Source organism: Microtus pennsylvanicus, chromosome 2, assembly GCF_037038515.1.
Source record: "Microtus pennsylvanicus isolate mMicPen1 chromosome 2, mMicPen1.hap1, whole genome shotgun sequence".
In the NCBI taxonomy this organism is placed as follows: domain Eukaryota; kingdom Metazoa; phylum Chordata; class Mammalia; order Rodentia; family Cricetidae; genus Microtus; species Microtus pennsylvanicus.
Window position 1 is genome coordinate 350,509 of NC_134580.1, and position 17,119 is coordinate 367,627.

Sequence of the window (17,119 nt, forward strand, 5' to 3'; positions counted from 1 at the left end):
GAAGTAACAATTTGGGCTGAAGATGAGAAAAAAATGGGCATCTCTGTTAGGAAACTCCCTAGTGGAGTGGAACAGAAAAGCACTGGGCACCTCTGCTGGGAAACTCCCTTAGGGAAGTGGAACAGAACAGCCATGGGCATGTCTGCTTTGAAGCTCTCTTAGCAGAATGAAGCAGGGTCCAGCTGTGATGGCTCTTTTGGAGAGGAGCAGTATTGCTACATCCTGCATGGAGAACATCTCCCACTGGAACACAGCCTCATGTATAGCGGGACTTCCCAATAGCCAGTATTTGTCAGGGACCATCTTTGACAAGTATACCAGTTACCACGGTAGGGGTATGGGGATTAGAAAAATAAGTAAAGAGAATGAAGACATGTAGTAATAAGAGCAACAGGGCTGTGTCCCCAACACCCCAGCTGCCTGCTCGGCTAGCTTATGCCCCGAAATAATTACACAGACACTGTATTCATTTAATCACTGCTTGGCCCTTTAGCTCTGGCCCTTACTGGCTAATTCTGATATACCGATCAACCCATCTCTAATAATCTGTGAGCACCGGTCTTACCGGGAAGATTCTAGGTCGGAGCTTCATCGCGTGTGTCTCCCTGGGAGCGGGGCATGGCGTCTCTCTGAGGCGTCTGCTCTGGAGAGGAGAGCTGTCGAGTCTGACCTCACTTCCTCTTCCTCCCGGAATTCTGTTCTGTTTTCTCCACCTACCTATGTCCTAACCAATAAAATGGGCCAAGGCAGTTCCTTTATTAGCCAATGACCTTCCTCCATCAAAGACACAAGTGAAAATAATAAAACAGAAGCATAGGATAGTACTGGCAGGGAGTTCCAGTGAATACTGTAAATCTACCTGCATTTAATTTCCCATTATGTTTATACCCCAATACAACAGGGGGAAGAAGACAAAAGACTGCTTTAACACAATGCCAAGGACAACTAGAACAGTTACTTGCTTCAATACTTTGATTCATCAAGTCCTTAATTACTGAGAAAAACATTCTGTTATTCAGGCAGTGAACCGACCCTAGACCAAGGATCCTAAAGGCAGTCATTCCTTAGGCCAAACATCTTAATTCAAAAGAAGGAGCAGAAGTATTTTTATAATTCTCTCACCTTTGCTCAAGGGGGAGTGGATTTATCTGCCTAGGCCCTCTTAAAGTCCAAAACACAAAACAACCACACCTTAGGTCAGGGTGTGTAGCCATACCTGTTAACAACTTTGCCACCCTGAAACTGACCTTCAGACAAGGTGGAAATAGGCTCATGGTTTGGGGCCTCTACAAGGATACCTTTTCTTCTCATAGCTGTAGGTATCCAGTACACTTTCTTTCACAACTGTAGGTATGGCCTGACTTCTACCAACCAGGCTACCATTTTCTTCAGAGCCCTAGGTATCAGGCTACCTTCCCTCCACAGCTTCAGTTATAGCCAGACTTCTCAACAGTCAGGATTCCTTTCTCCTTATAGCTGTAGGTATCCAGTATACTTTCCCTTCACAGCTGTAGGTATGTCCTGACAGGACAGTGAGGGTACCTTTCTCTTTAGAGCTATAACTATTCAGAATACCTTTTCTCCACAGTTTCAGGCATAGCCTGATTTAATAACAGTCAGGGTAGCTTTCCTATCAGCTATAGATATCGAGGATTGTAATTTGAGACTGTTCAGGAAGTTTCTGGAGCCATCTAGACACAAATAGTCACACAGAAAATATATTAGTTACAACACTGTTTGGTCTGTTAGCTCAAGATTCTTATTGACTAATTCTTACATCTTAAATTAACCCATTTCTGTTAATCTCACTATAGGCTGTGGCTTATCAGTAATGTTCTGTTCTGGCATCTTTCTGCTTGAACAACTACATTTCTTTTACTCCACCTATTCTCTCTCTCTCTCTCTCTCTCTCTCTCTCTCTCTCTCTCTCTCTCTCTTCCAGCCTGACTATATTCTGCCCTGCTGTAGGCCAAAGCAACTTTTTTTAACCAATGGTAATAAATCATGTTCACAGAATACAGAGGGGAATCCCACATCCCAAGATTGTAGCGGCGTAAACGAATGCAGACAGATTGTAAAAATATATATAGTTTTAATGTAGAAATAGACTTACAGAACCACCATTCCCGCGGAGACCAGGAAAGCAGAAGCGACAGCTCAGAGCACGCTCGCCAAATTTAAAGGCAGACATTAGCCCTAGACGAACACGCCCCCTAAGGGGTGGGACTTATCCCTACATCTCCCCTTTTTGTCTAAATAAGACAGAACTAAACCAAATACAACTACATACAATAACAACAAATAATAAATATAACAAACAATATTGAGAACAAAAGCTTTGCTAAACATTCTATCTCAAGGAGTCCAAATAATGTAAAGAGTAACTACAATTATATAATCTTCAACTCAGTCAAAGATCTGAGAAGGGAATAAACACTACTCAACAAACGAGATATATCCAAAATGTGCAACAATTGACAGAGACAACTGACTACCTGGGCAATCACCCAAAGTCTCGTTTGCAATGTTGAGTCAACCAATTTTGGCTAAGGCCTAACATAACTGACATACCATTATTAAAGGCAAGGAACTTTTCAAAACTATCTTACCCTGTCTTGGCAGGATATGACAGTCCCGTTTTATCCACTGATGCATGCTCTGTATCTGTGTCAGTGGTTGAGGTATGGGCATTTCTTTGCCCAAAGGCCAGTTCTGCCAAATAGAAAGGCTCCAGGTGGAGTGTCTTTGGTGCTCAACATTCTCTCGGGAATAGAGTGGTGTTGCCAGGAGCAATTGTGTCTCACTATCACGAAACTCTGAGTTAGATTAAAGGCCATTTTCTACAGCTCTTTGAAGAGATTGAAGATTATCTATCTATACTGACGATAATCTCTATAAATCTAAAGAACCTGATTAGTCTGATTATAAATGACAAACTTAGATGACTATTTATCTATATAATTCTCAATCTCTATCTAACTTAAAGACTAAGACAATAAACAACTGTGTAACAAATGAGGATAATGACCTCCAAATATAAACACTGTACAAATATACATTGCAATATGGCAAATATATATTAATACACAAACATTATATAATTTTCTTAATCAGAGGTAGAAATGTACATTGCAATGTGGTAAATATTTACAATATATATATATATCAATACAATATATGTCAATACATAAAAATGTTTTAAACAGACATAGAAACATGCATGCATACAATAGTCAATATAATTTAACTTTGTTTCAATATACAAGAATTGATACCAATATATTTGTCTAAAAGCAGTAACTCACAATTATAAATCTATTATCACATCATTCCCTCTTTTTTTTTTCAAAATGATCCCTGAGCTTATAAAATTCCTCCCCCAACCTCCCATCCCCTAAATGATGTCCCTAAACCCAGGGGTAAACTTTACTGGGAGAGGGGACGTCGTCCTCTAGAATTACTTCCACCTCTCATGGGGGCAACGTTCTTTCTGGGGGATCCTGTGAAAGTAAAATGATGGTTAAATTTCAAGATCAATGTCTTTTAAAATTGCAAATAGTCTCTGAGTATTTTGTGAAGGTCTGGCCAGAATGTTGTACAAGATGTGCACCATTTCAGCTAACCAAGTTGGGATCGTCTTGTGCAGCTGGTATCCAAAACAGGTCTTGTAGTAGTGCTATCAGTATCATGACGTCATATCAGCCAGGTAGAGTTGTTGTTGTGGGGCCCCATCTTCTTCCTGGAAACTTCAAATGTCACTTCAGGAAAAACTCATTGTTCATTGTGAGAAACTTAAACATTAATCATATAGACATATATATACATACATATATATATTCAATAAAAGGCATGATAGATATATTCAATGAAAAATATGATAGATATGAAGAAAAGCAAAGATGTTTTCTAAACTCATATTTCTTTCTGTCCCATATCATGGCTCTTGACATGAGACAGAAACTCCAGAAACTCTGGGTTTTTCTCTTACTAACAGGCTTGGAATTGAAGAGGGACTGAGCCAGAGTCCAACTTCAAAACCAGCTCTATATATTTATGAAGAAATGTTTAATAAGACATATAAATAAAAATTAATACTTACAAAATGTGTCCATCCATCAGTAATTAAATATTCAGGGTCCCTCAATTTCTTTGAAGATGAGTATTTTCCTGTGGAGATAAGAAAAGAACCCTGCCTCCAACCTATCTGTATTTCTTACCATCAGTATGTTCGCCATCCTTATGAAAGAATTGTTATTTATCTTTTCCAAGTGGCTTCTCTTCTTCAAACCGAACCTTTATTAATTTTGATGGTATCCACAATTTTTCCTCACCTGTGGAGATAAGAGCAAAACCCCTTCCCCAACGTAGCACATATCCTGGCTTCCATTGTGAGGTCAGCACATCCTTGAACTAAACTGGTTGATTTAGTTCAGTAGACTTTTCCATTATCCAATGTCTTTCTGCAGCCGTTGTTCCTTTCTCATTAGCGTTGAGAAAATTCAAGGTTAACAAAGCATTATGTAGCCTATTTCTGGGGGTGTTTTCCACCCCTTTCTGTTTGTTCAACATATCTTTTATAGTTCGATTTGATCTTTCTATGACTGCTTGACCTGTAGGATTGTATGGTATACCTGTAACATGCTTGATATTGTAATAATCAAAAAACCGTTTCATTTTCCTAGAAACATAAGCAGGACCATTGTCCGTTTTTATTTGTGTAGGTATACCCATGATAGCCATGACTTCTAATAAATGAGTGATTACTGAATCAGCTTTTTCTGAACTTAAAGCAGTTGCCCACTGAAAGCCTGAATAAGTGTCAAAGGTGTGATGAACACATTTTAATTTGCCAAATTCTGCAAAGTGGAACACATCCATCTGCCAGATTTCATTCCTTTGGGTGCCCTTTGGATTAGCCCCTGCAGGCAGTGGCGTTTGGTTATAGAAAGAGCAAGTCGGGCATTTCTTTACAATCTCCTTAGCTTGTTGCCATGTAATTGAAAACTCCTTCTTCAAACCTTTGCTATTAACATGATGTTTTTTATGAAATTCAGAGGCTTGTAGCACACTACCAATCAGTAATTGATCAATTTCTGCATTACCTTGTGCTAGAGGACCTGGCAGACCCGTATGGGATCGGATGTGTGTTATGTACATAGGACAAAGCCTGTTCCTGATCAAATCTTGAACCTGGAGAAACAATGAGGTTAGTTCAGTATCATCAGGTATAAATTCAGCAGTTTCAATATGTAAAATAACTCTTTCTGCATATTGTGAATCTGTAACTATATTAATAGGTTCTTTAAAATCCCTTAGCACCATAAGAATGGCATATAATTCTGCCTTCTGGACAGAATTATACGGACTTTGTTCCACCTTATCCAAGTCTTCTGATTTGTAGCCTGCCTTCCCTGATTTATTGGCATCAGTATAGAATGTATGGGCTCCAGTTATTGGAGCATCACGGACGATTTGAGGAAGAATCCAAGAAGTTCTCTTTATGAAGTTAAGCCGCTTGCTTTTTGGATAGTTGTTATTAATGTCTCCCAAAAAATTAGCACAAGCTCTTTGCCATGGTTCATTATCTTCCCATAATTTCTTTAGTTTATCAGCAGTGAAAGGCACTATAATTTCTGCTGTGTCTATGCCTGCTAGTTGATGAAGTCTGAGCTTGCCTTTTATAATTAACTCAGAGACTTTTTCCACATAAGTTTTCAGTTTCCTACTTGGTTTATGTGGTAAAAAGATCCATTCCAAAATAATATCATCTCTCTGCATTAAAATTCCTGTAGGAGAAATTTTTGATGGTAGTATGACGAGAATACAATTGAGCTCTGGATTCACCCTGTCCACATGTGCCTGTTGTAATTTTTCCTCAATCATTGTCAGTTCCTTTTCTGCTTCAGCTGTTAATTCTCTGGGACTGTTTAAATCTTTATCACCATCCAAGGTTTTGTTCAAATGAATTATTAGATCAGGTGTTATTCCAATAGCTGGTTGTAGACTTGAAATGTTACCTAACAGTCTTTGAAAGTCATTAAGAGTCCGTAGGCGATCTCTCCTAATTTGTGCTTTTTGTGTCTTAATTTTTTGCAAACCTATTTTATAACCTAAATAATTAACAGAATCTCCCTTCTGAATCTTTTCAGGAGCGATTTGCAATCCCCATTTAGGTAAAAGTATCTTTATTTCTTCAAACAGTCTGTTCAAGGTATCCATGTTTGAATCGGATAACAAGATGTCGTCCATGTAATGGTATACTATAGATTTGGGAAATTTCTTGCGTATTATTTGCAATGGTTGGTTCACAAACTATTGGCACAGGGAGGGGCTATTTAACATATCCTGGGGGAGAACGGTCCAGTGGTACCTCCTCGAAGGTTGAGAATTGTTATAAGTAGGCACTGTGAAGGCAAATTTTTCTCTATCTTCTTTTTGCAAAGGTATAGTGAAAAAACAATCCTTTAAATCAATAACTATGAGAGGCCATCCTTTTGGTAATAAAGAGGGCAAAGAAATTCCAGATTGCAGAGGGCCCATAGGTTGAATAACCTTGTTGATGGCCCTGAGATCTGTCACCATTCTCCATTTACCTGATTTTTTCTTAACCACAAATACAGGAGAATTCCAAGGGCTGGTAGATTCTTCTATATGTCCAGCATCTAATTGTTCTTGTACCAGCTGTTCTAAAGCCTGTAACTTTTCCTCAGCTAAAGGCCATTGCTTTGTCCATATTGGTTTCTCAGTCAACCATTTTAGAGGCAAGGCTGTTGGTATCTCTGAAGGGACATCAATTGCTTGTTCTTGTACAGCCCGAATGGTCGGTTTTCTCCATTTGTAATATCTTTTAATATTATTCTCAGAAATATAGGCTCTAGAAGTATCAGGAATGTTAATTTCGGTATTCCATTGTTGTAATAGGTCACGACCCCATAAATTCATTGCGATATTGGCTACATATGGCTTTAATTTTCCTATTTGTCCCTCTGGCCCTATACATTCAACCCATCTCGTGCTCTGCCTTACTCGAGATAGGGTTCCAATTCCCAGGAGCTGAACATTTACATTCTGAAGAGGCCAATACAGATGCCAAGATTCTGGGGTAATGATACTTACATCAGCACCTGTGTCCAGCAGGCCAGTAATAAAAATGCCATTTACACACACTCTCAGTTTAGGTCTTTGATCATGTATAGAAGTTTGCCAAAACACATGTAACTTATCTTTCTGATCATTATTGCTTGTAACAGTAGGCATGGGGCTTCCTAATTGTCCTGATGAGGCACGTTCTCTGCAGAAACTGGATATGACTGAACCGTGTTTGCCATGGGGGCCTGTGAGGCCCCCCTCTCACGTTTCCCCATTGTATCAGGTTGCCTTGTCTATCTCTTGTAGACTTGCATTCATTCGTCCAATGTCTGTCTTTTCCACATCTTCTACATAAACCTGAAGGCTGAGTCCTCCTATTTCTGTTATTTCTAGAAGATGCATCATTATTATTTCTGAAAGATGCATTATTATTATTATTATTATTTCTGAAAATCCGTTGTCTACAATTCCGTTTCATATGACCCATTTTGCCACAATTAAAACATTTGGTATTCTGGTGTCTCCTTTTACCATTGGAAATTGCTTCTTCTACCCATGCTTCAGTGCCATAATCAAATGTATCAACATTGAGTGTATGCAAGACCCATTCTTCCAAAGGTGCTGATCTGACCTTTAAAGGCCCCCAAATCCTTTTGCATTCCACATTTGCATTTTCATAAGCCAAAGACTCAATCATTATACGTCTTGCTTCTGGGTCAGATATCCCTATTTGTACAGCCTTAGTTAATCTTTGTAAAAAGTCACTAAAGGGTTCTCTCTGACCCTGTTTAACTCTGACAAATGATTCCATTCTCTGTCCTGGGTCTTGTGCCCTGTCCCAAGCCCTTAAGGCTGCTGTAGTACACATGAAGAGTGTGTTTTCATCCAAATTAGCTTGTTCCTGAGGGTCGGAAAAGAGCCCTTCACCTAGAATTTTATCTAGGGAAATGTCAATTCCCTTTGCTTTTTCCTGCTGTTCTAAGAGTCTAGCCTCTTGCCTGAATAAGCATTGCCATTTCAATTGCGGTCCACTCTCAAGTACTGCAGAGCTCAGCTGGAGCCAGTCTGAGGGGGTTGCTCTGCTTGTCGTGGCCCAAGATCTTAGCATCTCTTTAACAAAAGAGGCTTGCATCCCAAAAGTCATGACAGCCTGTTTAATTTCCTTGAGGTCATTCATATGGACAGGCTCCCATGTATCCTCCTTGATGACCCTAGGGTTTCTGGAACCAATCACCTTCTCTGTTGTTATTACTGGAAAGACAGGTAGAGCTGTAGGTAGAGCTTTGTGGAAATTGTCCCGGAGAGATTTACCCACAGATGTAGTTAAAATTTGCCTTTCTACCCTTTGCTCTTCTTCATCAGAATTTAGAAATTCCTCAATCTTTTCAATTCTATTCACCATTGCCTTCTGCAATGTCTGAATCTCCTGTCCAGAATTATGTTCCAAAGCCTTCATTGAGGATTCTAAAGTATGAAGTTTGTCCGTTAGAGATAACATCTCATCTTTGGACATAATTTTTATGGCATAAACCGTGCCTTCTTGTATTGACAATCTTTCCGTCAATCTGTCATAAGCTTTAGACAAAATCCGATTGTCACATTCAGCAGTTTTGATTCTCTCAGTTAATGCTTCATTTCCTACAGAAAGGGACTGAATCTTATTGTCCAAATCAGCTGTTCCCTCTTCCATAGTAATGAATTTCTCCTTAATATCAGCCACTAATGTTTCAGTTCCTACAGAAAGGGACTGAACTTTACGATACAGATCAGCTGTTCCCTCTTCCATAGTAATGAATTTCTCCTTAATATCATCCTGGAGAACTTCAAACTGATTCTTGAGAAGATTGTTATCAGCCTGGAGAACTTCAAACTGATTCTCGAGAAGATTGTTATCAGCTTGGAGAACTTCAAACTGATTCTTGAGAAGATTGTTATCATTCTCAATTGTTTTTAAGCGTTCAATCTCTGCCTTAAGAATCCTGGATTCGTCTCGTAAAGACTTTATCATATTTCTATTATCAAACCATTTGGTGCCAATGAAAACTACGAATCCCAGAAGGATCCATAGAAGTGGGGTGATAGACACCTCTTGTAAAATCTCCCACATGGTACAATTAAAAAAACTGTTAAATTCTTGAACAGTAATGTGTTCAGACATTTTATTTATAAAAGAAAAAATTTTTTACCTGCAATGATCGGTTCCTGTCAGTGGTGGTCTCTGTGTTTTTGGAGCCTGTCCTAGAACTAGCTCTTGTAGACAAGGCTGGCCTTGAACTCACAGAGATCCACCTGTCTCTATCTCCCAAGTGCTGGGATTAAAGGCGTGCACTACCATGGCCTGGCAGGCCTCAAACTCACAGAGATCCGCCTGCCTCTGCTTCCCAAGTGCTGGGATTAAAGGTGTGTGCTACCACTGCCTGGCCGGCCTCAAACTCACAGAGATCCGCCTGCCTCTGCTTCCCAAGTGCTGGTATCAAAAGCGTGCGCCACCACTGCCCGGCCAAGTCACTTTGTGTCAGACCAAATCTGCCGCTGTGGCAGCTTTTGTTGCAAAACCGCAGGTACTTGAGCTTCTGCTAATTCAGGCAGTGTGGTTTCGCTGCAAAACTTAGCCAAGGCAGGCAGAATGGGCCTGTGTGGCCAAGTATGTCTTGGACTTGGCACTGGGGCTGGAGTCACGAACTGAAAAACAGCACCCGGGAGGGTGCTGTGTTAGCTAGCGGGCTACCCGCTTGAGTCGGGGCAAAATAGCCCGACGTTGGACGCCAAAATGTAGTGGCGTAAACGAATGCAGACAGACTGTAAAAATATATATAGCTTTAATGTAGAAATAGACTTACAGAACCACCGTTCCCGCGGAGACCAGGAAAGCAGAAGTGACAGCTCGGCGTGCTCGCCAAATTTAAAGGCAGACGTTAGCCCGAGGCGAACACGCCCCCTAAGGGGCGGGACTTATCCCTACACAATATACCTTCTCTTCACTACTGTAGATATAGCCTGACTTCTGACAGTCAGTGTTGTAGGGAGGTTGCTTGTTTGGTTCCCAGGCACCTGGCTAGCTTAGATCTGAAATAATCACACAAACACTGTATAAATTAAACAACTGCTTGGCCCATTAGCTCTGGCTTCTTATTGGCTAAGTCTTACATATAAATTTAACCCATTTCTATTAATCTGTGTATGGTCTTGTGGCTGTGACTTACTGGGTAAAATTCCCAGCATCTGTCTTCAGCATCTCCATGGCATCTCACTTACTCTGCCCTTCTTTCTCCCAGCATTCAGTTCAGTTATCACTGCCGAACTAAGTCCTGCCCTATCAACAAGCCAAGGCAGTTTTGTTATTCATTAACGGTAATCACATCACACAGAGGGGAATCCCACATCAGATCAGGGTATCTTTCTCCACACAGCTGTAAATATCCAGACTACCTTCCTTTCATAGCTGTAGGTATAGTCTGACTTCTGACAGTCAGGATAACTCCCCCCCCCAGAGCTGTAACACTTGCACTATGAATTTTAACAGTAATGTAACCCTTTTAGATTTTATATTTCTCCTCAATTGAATGGAATCACTGATTCAGGTGTAAAACTTTATTTGTTCCTTTTCTGTTGCTGTGATATAATGTCTAGGTCAACTTATAAAAATTAATTTGGCCTTTGGCTCCAGCGGCATACAGGATCACCATGAAAGTACATGACAGCTGGACAGTGGTGGCATACACTTTTGATCCCACTCTCAGGAGGCAGAGGCAGGTGGGTCTCTGTGAGTTTGAGGCCAGCCTGGTCTACAAAGCTAGTTCTAGGACAGACTTCAAAGCTACAGAGAAACACTTTCTCAAAAAAGAAAGAAAGATAGTGTTATGGCTACAACTGTCTAACATGACAGCTAAAACAGGAAGCTGAGAACTCAAATCCTTGACCTACAGCATGAAGCAGAGGGTGTAAACTAGAAAAGCCTACCCCCAGTGACTTATTTCCTCCAGCAGGACAGCATTTCATAAGTCTTCCCAAATGATTCCATCAACTTAGAAGGATTGATTTCTCAGACTTCAAGCCTGCCTGATTGCTTCATGGTGAAGAAAAACTCTGTAAGCCATTAGGTGCCTTAACACCTATATTATAGGAATGAATTCTTACATGAGAAAAAATTTTCATGAGTGAAAATATGTTTAAAGAGTTGTTTTGATTGTGATTATGTGATATCAGTGTGCTTAGTGTGGGTATGTGAATGTGCATGCTGGTTTCTGATATATTAGATTCTAGGATTTTATTGCAGAAATTACAGGAGGTTGTCAAAAAATCAGACCTTGGTCCAGGTAGCAAACATTTCTTAACTGCCCAGCCATGTTTCTAGTGCTCTAAATATTTTAAAACCTATTTTTCAATTAAAAGACAGAAATAGGAATAAACTCACATAAAAGAAAACGCTTTCTGAAAATGATTTTGTAAAGGCTTTAGACATTACAGTTGTCTTCAGCTTCAAGAAAAAATTAATGATCCATTTATTTTTCATCATAGCCTTGAAGGAAGTAAATTATTTACTATGCTCACTGAAGACTGATGGTAGAGATCACTGCATTGTGGTTTCTACTTTGAAACATTTGAGGTAGATACTAAAGTGTGCTCCATGTGTGACAGATCCATTTAGTGAAGTTTATTTTGTGGTCCTTATATTTCTTCTGTGACCTTTGTTAATCTGTTGTGTTTTTACTTAGTGATAGGTATTTTCCTACTATAATGTGTAGAATGGTAACCCCATCATCTAATTGATTCATTTTTTTATCTAAATATCAGGCAGTGTGTGATCATACTTTTTAAGTAAGAGCATCTATGAAATGGTGATGGGTTGTTGCTCCTGGTTTTGTTTTTCATATTTCCACAAATTCTCAAATTCCCTTGAGATTTTCTTGTTTGTTATTCAGTTTTGCCTAGATGCTAGTAATGATTCAGGGATACATTTGAACTCATGATCCTCATGAGTCTACCTCCTTAGTACAAGTCTAAGGGTAGATGAAGTACTCACAACATTTGCTCTTTGGTCAACACAATTTAACAATGTTTATGTTAAAAATGCTTAAGAGAAGAGAATATAAGAAACATTAATGATCTCGTGTGTGTACTCAAAACAGTATTTTCATTTATCTGGTAGAGATGTAATAAAGTAGGATAATGAACATTCAATTGTGTATCTCATACCATAGCTTGATGTTTTATATGTGTGTTATAAATATATATTAGAATATATATACATAATACTGATGTTCCATGCTTCCCCACTCCCAATTAGTTAACCATTTTATCTTGAAGAATTGCCTTCTAAGGAAATTATCCAAAGATGTCAGGTAATGTAAGGGCACTAAGATTTATTTTGTAACAGATTTACGGTGTGTGTGCAATGTGATTATGGGTTTTTAGGACCAATGCAGATATTTGGAGACCAGAATACCACTTTGCAGTTTCTACTTTTGGTCCTCTTAATCTGATGATCAAGGTCAGTTTTCCATCCTTGCACACCACAGACCTTTCCCATGGAGCCATTTCCCTGGTCCTCAAATAAGATTATGAGGAATATTATAATAGTAAACTATTGTCCTCTTTTCAGATTGTAAACAAGACAGATGAACCCTGTATAATTTGAATGCAAAATCCTCTTTGCATAGGAAAATATTTATATGATCAAACTGCCACACCAACTCCAGTGTCGTCTGTGTGACATGACATATGTCATTATACCAGATGGGAGCTACGTATCCTATGGGACTAGGCTTTCTGGAGGTCAATGGAAGACAGCCTGGTATTAGCCACCGCTGAGGCATAGACGGGTTTCTCGATTAGATGGCTATGCGGGATATGAACTTTGCACAAATTCTTTCATAATAATGATAATCTTTATATATATAAGACAAGGATCATTCTCTTCAGAAACAGCTCTGGGATAAAGAAACACAGTATGGGAATGTATAAGACTACAGCAGAACCTTTGTCATACACAGGGTGTATGATGAGCAGGGGAATAGATGGGTTAATGTTGATGGACAAAGACTGTTATATAATACTTTGAACTTTATGGATAGGCTTGCTAGATCCCAACCCCCATGATATCTGCTGCATAAGAAGGTATTAAAAAGTATAGTTCAACAGGTGCAGAGAACTGACTAGGTATATTTGGTCACTAGATGAAATAAAGGGTTAGGAAGAGGAAGGGCCATGATAGCGATAATGAGACAGAAACTTTCTATTCATAAGATGAAGCCACTTGTCTGAGGTTTACAGTCCCAAGGACAAGATTTCCTCTTCTAAGGATGTTTTATGTCTAACACCTCTTCCTGATAATGTACTTTTCTTAAATGTTGCTGATGTGACTAAAAGAAGCTTTCATACTGTGCCAACCAATGACACATGACCTTCTGATTTGTTCTTTGTTTGAATACTATATAATGAAAACATGAATTCAGTAAAATTGCGGCAGATTCCAACCACTCTCTTCTGTGTTGTGTCTGTCTGTCATTCACCGAACTTGTGCCTTCCTGTTACCAGGACCCTGCTTCTCCCACGGTCTGAGTGGCTCCCCTGAGCTGGTCCATGGCACAAACATTTTTTTAACTTGTTTATTCTGGGGACTAAACATTTTTTATAACACTTTCTCAAAAACCACAATTGAATTTCAATTAATTGTCTCATTCATTAAAATTGGTTGCTGATAAGCCTGATGACCTGTGTTCTATCTCTGGGTGGTCCATATTGCTCCTACTAGTTTTTTCTTTTATTTCTAAACTTGGGAAGTGGCATATGCACACTCCTACACACATAAATAATTTTTAATCCTGAATAAGTGCAATTGAGACCAATTGCAGTCAAATGAATCCCTAGGTTTTATCACTAAAACTCACATAGGGGAAGAAAATAATAGACATATACACACAAACACTGTTGAAACATTTTTACATGGATAAAGTTAATAAAGCAAAGAAAATGACCCAATTATTGAGCACATATTAAATTATTACACATTTCAATTACAGAATTTCAAGAAATTTACTCTTCATCAGAAGAATGATGGTCCCTTTTAAATCATACTTTATTTTTCATTCTCTGATTCAATGATAGGTCATTTAAAAACATATACCTCAACTGGATTTAGAGGTGCGTGGCTATAATCCTAGCACTTGAAGGATTGTATTTGGCCAGTCTCTGAGTCTGTGGCCATCTTGGCGCCCATAGTGAATTCCATTGCAGCTATGGCTCTGTGGACATTCCCTGTGTCAAAAATTCCAAAAATACAATCTTATCTCAAATTTTGGAACTTAGCCTAATATAAACTGGCTGGACTCTGAATGGTTTTAACAAAATCTTTTATAGTCTTACATCAAGAGAACTGTGTTAACAATGAAACTCAGAAACAATATGGAGAGGTAAAGAAATCCATTAAATTCTTTGACAACCATCAAGAGGGGACTTTCCTCACCTTCAAGTGATAGAAGACAGAAGGAATAGTAGCTCATCTTCATCTTTAGCATTATTATGACCTGGAGAGTTGGCTCAGTAGTGCTGCTCCTCTTGGATACTGAAGTTTAATTCCTGGCACCTATATCTGATTCTTCAGAATGACTTGTATTTCACAGTCTTGGAGATCTGGTGCATTTATCTGGCCTCCTAGGGAACCAGATATGCAAATGGTGGAAAGACATCTATGTATATGATTACATATTGTTAAAAGGGTTTTCTTCAGGTGTCTATTACCTTAGAAAAGAATAAAATTTAATTTAAGTGTATAAGTTTTGCCAGTGAGGTACCAATGGCATGCCAGGAACCAGTAGTGACTAGAAGATGCTGTCTGATCCCCTGTGACTGGAGTTACTGAAAACTGTAAACTGTCTTTTGGGTGCTGTAAATCAAAAGTCAGGCTCTGCGGGTGAGCAGCCAGTGTTTTAAGTGCTGAGCCTTCTATTCAGTCCCATGAACATGTCATTAATAGCAATAAGGTGTGACTGGTTGATCTAAGTAACAGATGACTCCCATCAAATGCAGCCTTCCTGTCTTAAGGTCCACTGTCTTCCAACTATGAGCAATATTGTTTTGCTTTATCTTTGTATTATAATTCATCAAGAGACTAGAGCACAGTACTGTCTTTATTCTACAGATGGTTGAAACCCAGGCTCATGGAGATTGGTGGAGTTTTAATATAATTAAGTGTAACTGCTCATCTTACTCATCCCATCATTCTAACGAATGATTAAATGGAGTTAAAGCCAACTAAGTCAAGCATGGTTACAGATGTATAACCATGGTACTTAGAAAGTGGAGGCAGGAATTTCAGGATTTCAAAGTCATCTAAAATGAGAATGGTCAGTAGGGTATGGTGGAAGGCCCATTGAACCCAGAGAGCCTGTGGTTTGCTCAGGACAGTGTCCATAGTCTTTCCTAGAGCCCTAAAACTTCAGGGCTGTGGCACCAGCAAATGTTAGCTGAGGTATTTGCCAATCTAAGTTTTTTATTCATGATAATGTTTTCTGTCCAAGTCAGCCTAGGTCACTTAAGGGTCAGAATTATGTCGCTCAATAAAGATTACAATTCTCTTACAATTGGGTGAATTAGCCTCAGGCAGGGATGAGATCCCTATTTGTGTATCTGAAACAACATGCTCAGTTCTGAAACAATAACACAAAACCAACAGAAATGGACCCAGCAGGTTTTATTAATATAGTTGTACATCCTTATTCATACAGACTTAAGGAAGGAATTAGAAAAAAAAATTTGGGAATAAATTTTAAATAAAAATGCAGCTTGCAAGATAGCTTAGCAATTAAGAACACTGGGTGTTGTTGCAGTTGGCACAGGTTACATTGCCAAAAACCATGGTTGCTTACCATCTCCTGCAACTCCAGTTCCAAGGGATCTGATTCATTTATCTGGCTTCTGCGGGTACTGCACAGAAACACCTGTGGGTAAACACCCATATACATAAAATAAAACTTAAAAAACGAGATTCTGTACAGCAATGTCACAGACTTGAAATAAACACCAATCAGGGCTGTTAATCAAAAAAGCAACTGTGGCCTTTCTCTGAGACAGCTAGCTTGGAGGCAAAAGAATGATTATTTTGAGGTTAGAATGGCTCAGAATAGCTGTTGACTTAAGAACAATCACAGTGTGGATAGGTGACTTTCCCATAATATTGTTTTAATTTGTATTCTATGTCCTTTGTATGTGTGAGGATTGTAGCATCAATTCATCTTAAATATATCTTTTAGATCATATATTAAGATGTATTTCTCTTTTAAGTCATACATTGTGATATATTTTATTTTTATCATAATGCATAATCTAAAAGATAGTTTTGTTCTGTAAATCTCCATCTGCCTAAGTGGCTAGACTTGCATTCTCCTGTCCCTATTTACACTGTTCAATGTATAACCTCAGGCCTGAACCTAAAAAAAGACTTAAGGATGACAGCATATGTGGAATGCAAAATCTGGACCAGGTGGTCTCCTCTTTTAGCATTAACCACCATGAATGCATACTGTTATTAACGGAATTTATGTCTATTAAACTTTAAGTGTGTGAATTATTTATCACTGGGAAGACATATTAATTCTAGAATAGCAGTACCTCAAGCATTGTAGAAAAATGTTTCTGAGAAAAATGTTTCTTTCTTGGATTAGGTAGCCTTGATCCCACACCATTGCTCCCCAGAGCAATGACCTTGTTGTCCTTGTAATTAAACTAAATTCTTAGATGAAAGAACACAATGACCACTGAGCACTAAAATTAAAAACTTAAGACATGTAGTCAACTGTCCATTACAGTAACAGGAAAAGGATTTGTATGCAGAGCATGGCTTCCACTTTCAGACCAGAATAGGAGGAATAGTTTATTGCATACACTGTAGGTAGGCAAACAGCTGCTGGAGTCACCATTATGAAATAGGACCTGATTGTGACAGGATCAGTGATTTTGTAATTTCCCAGCATATGTTAATCTGTCATGAGAATGAAGGCAGGCTAGATTTGGGCCGTATAATTCTGGAAGG

At 38.9% G+C, this 17,119-nt stretch overlaps 1 pseudogene; it reads left to right on the top strand.

The window, feature by feature from the left end:
- The first annotated feature begins 166 nt into the window (after positions 1-166).
- Positions 167-17,119, top strand: part of LOC142845237 (serine/threonine-protein kinase DCLK2-like) — an 86,077-nt pseudogene continuing 69,124 nt past the window's right edge.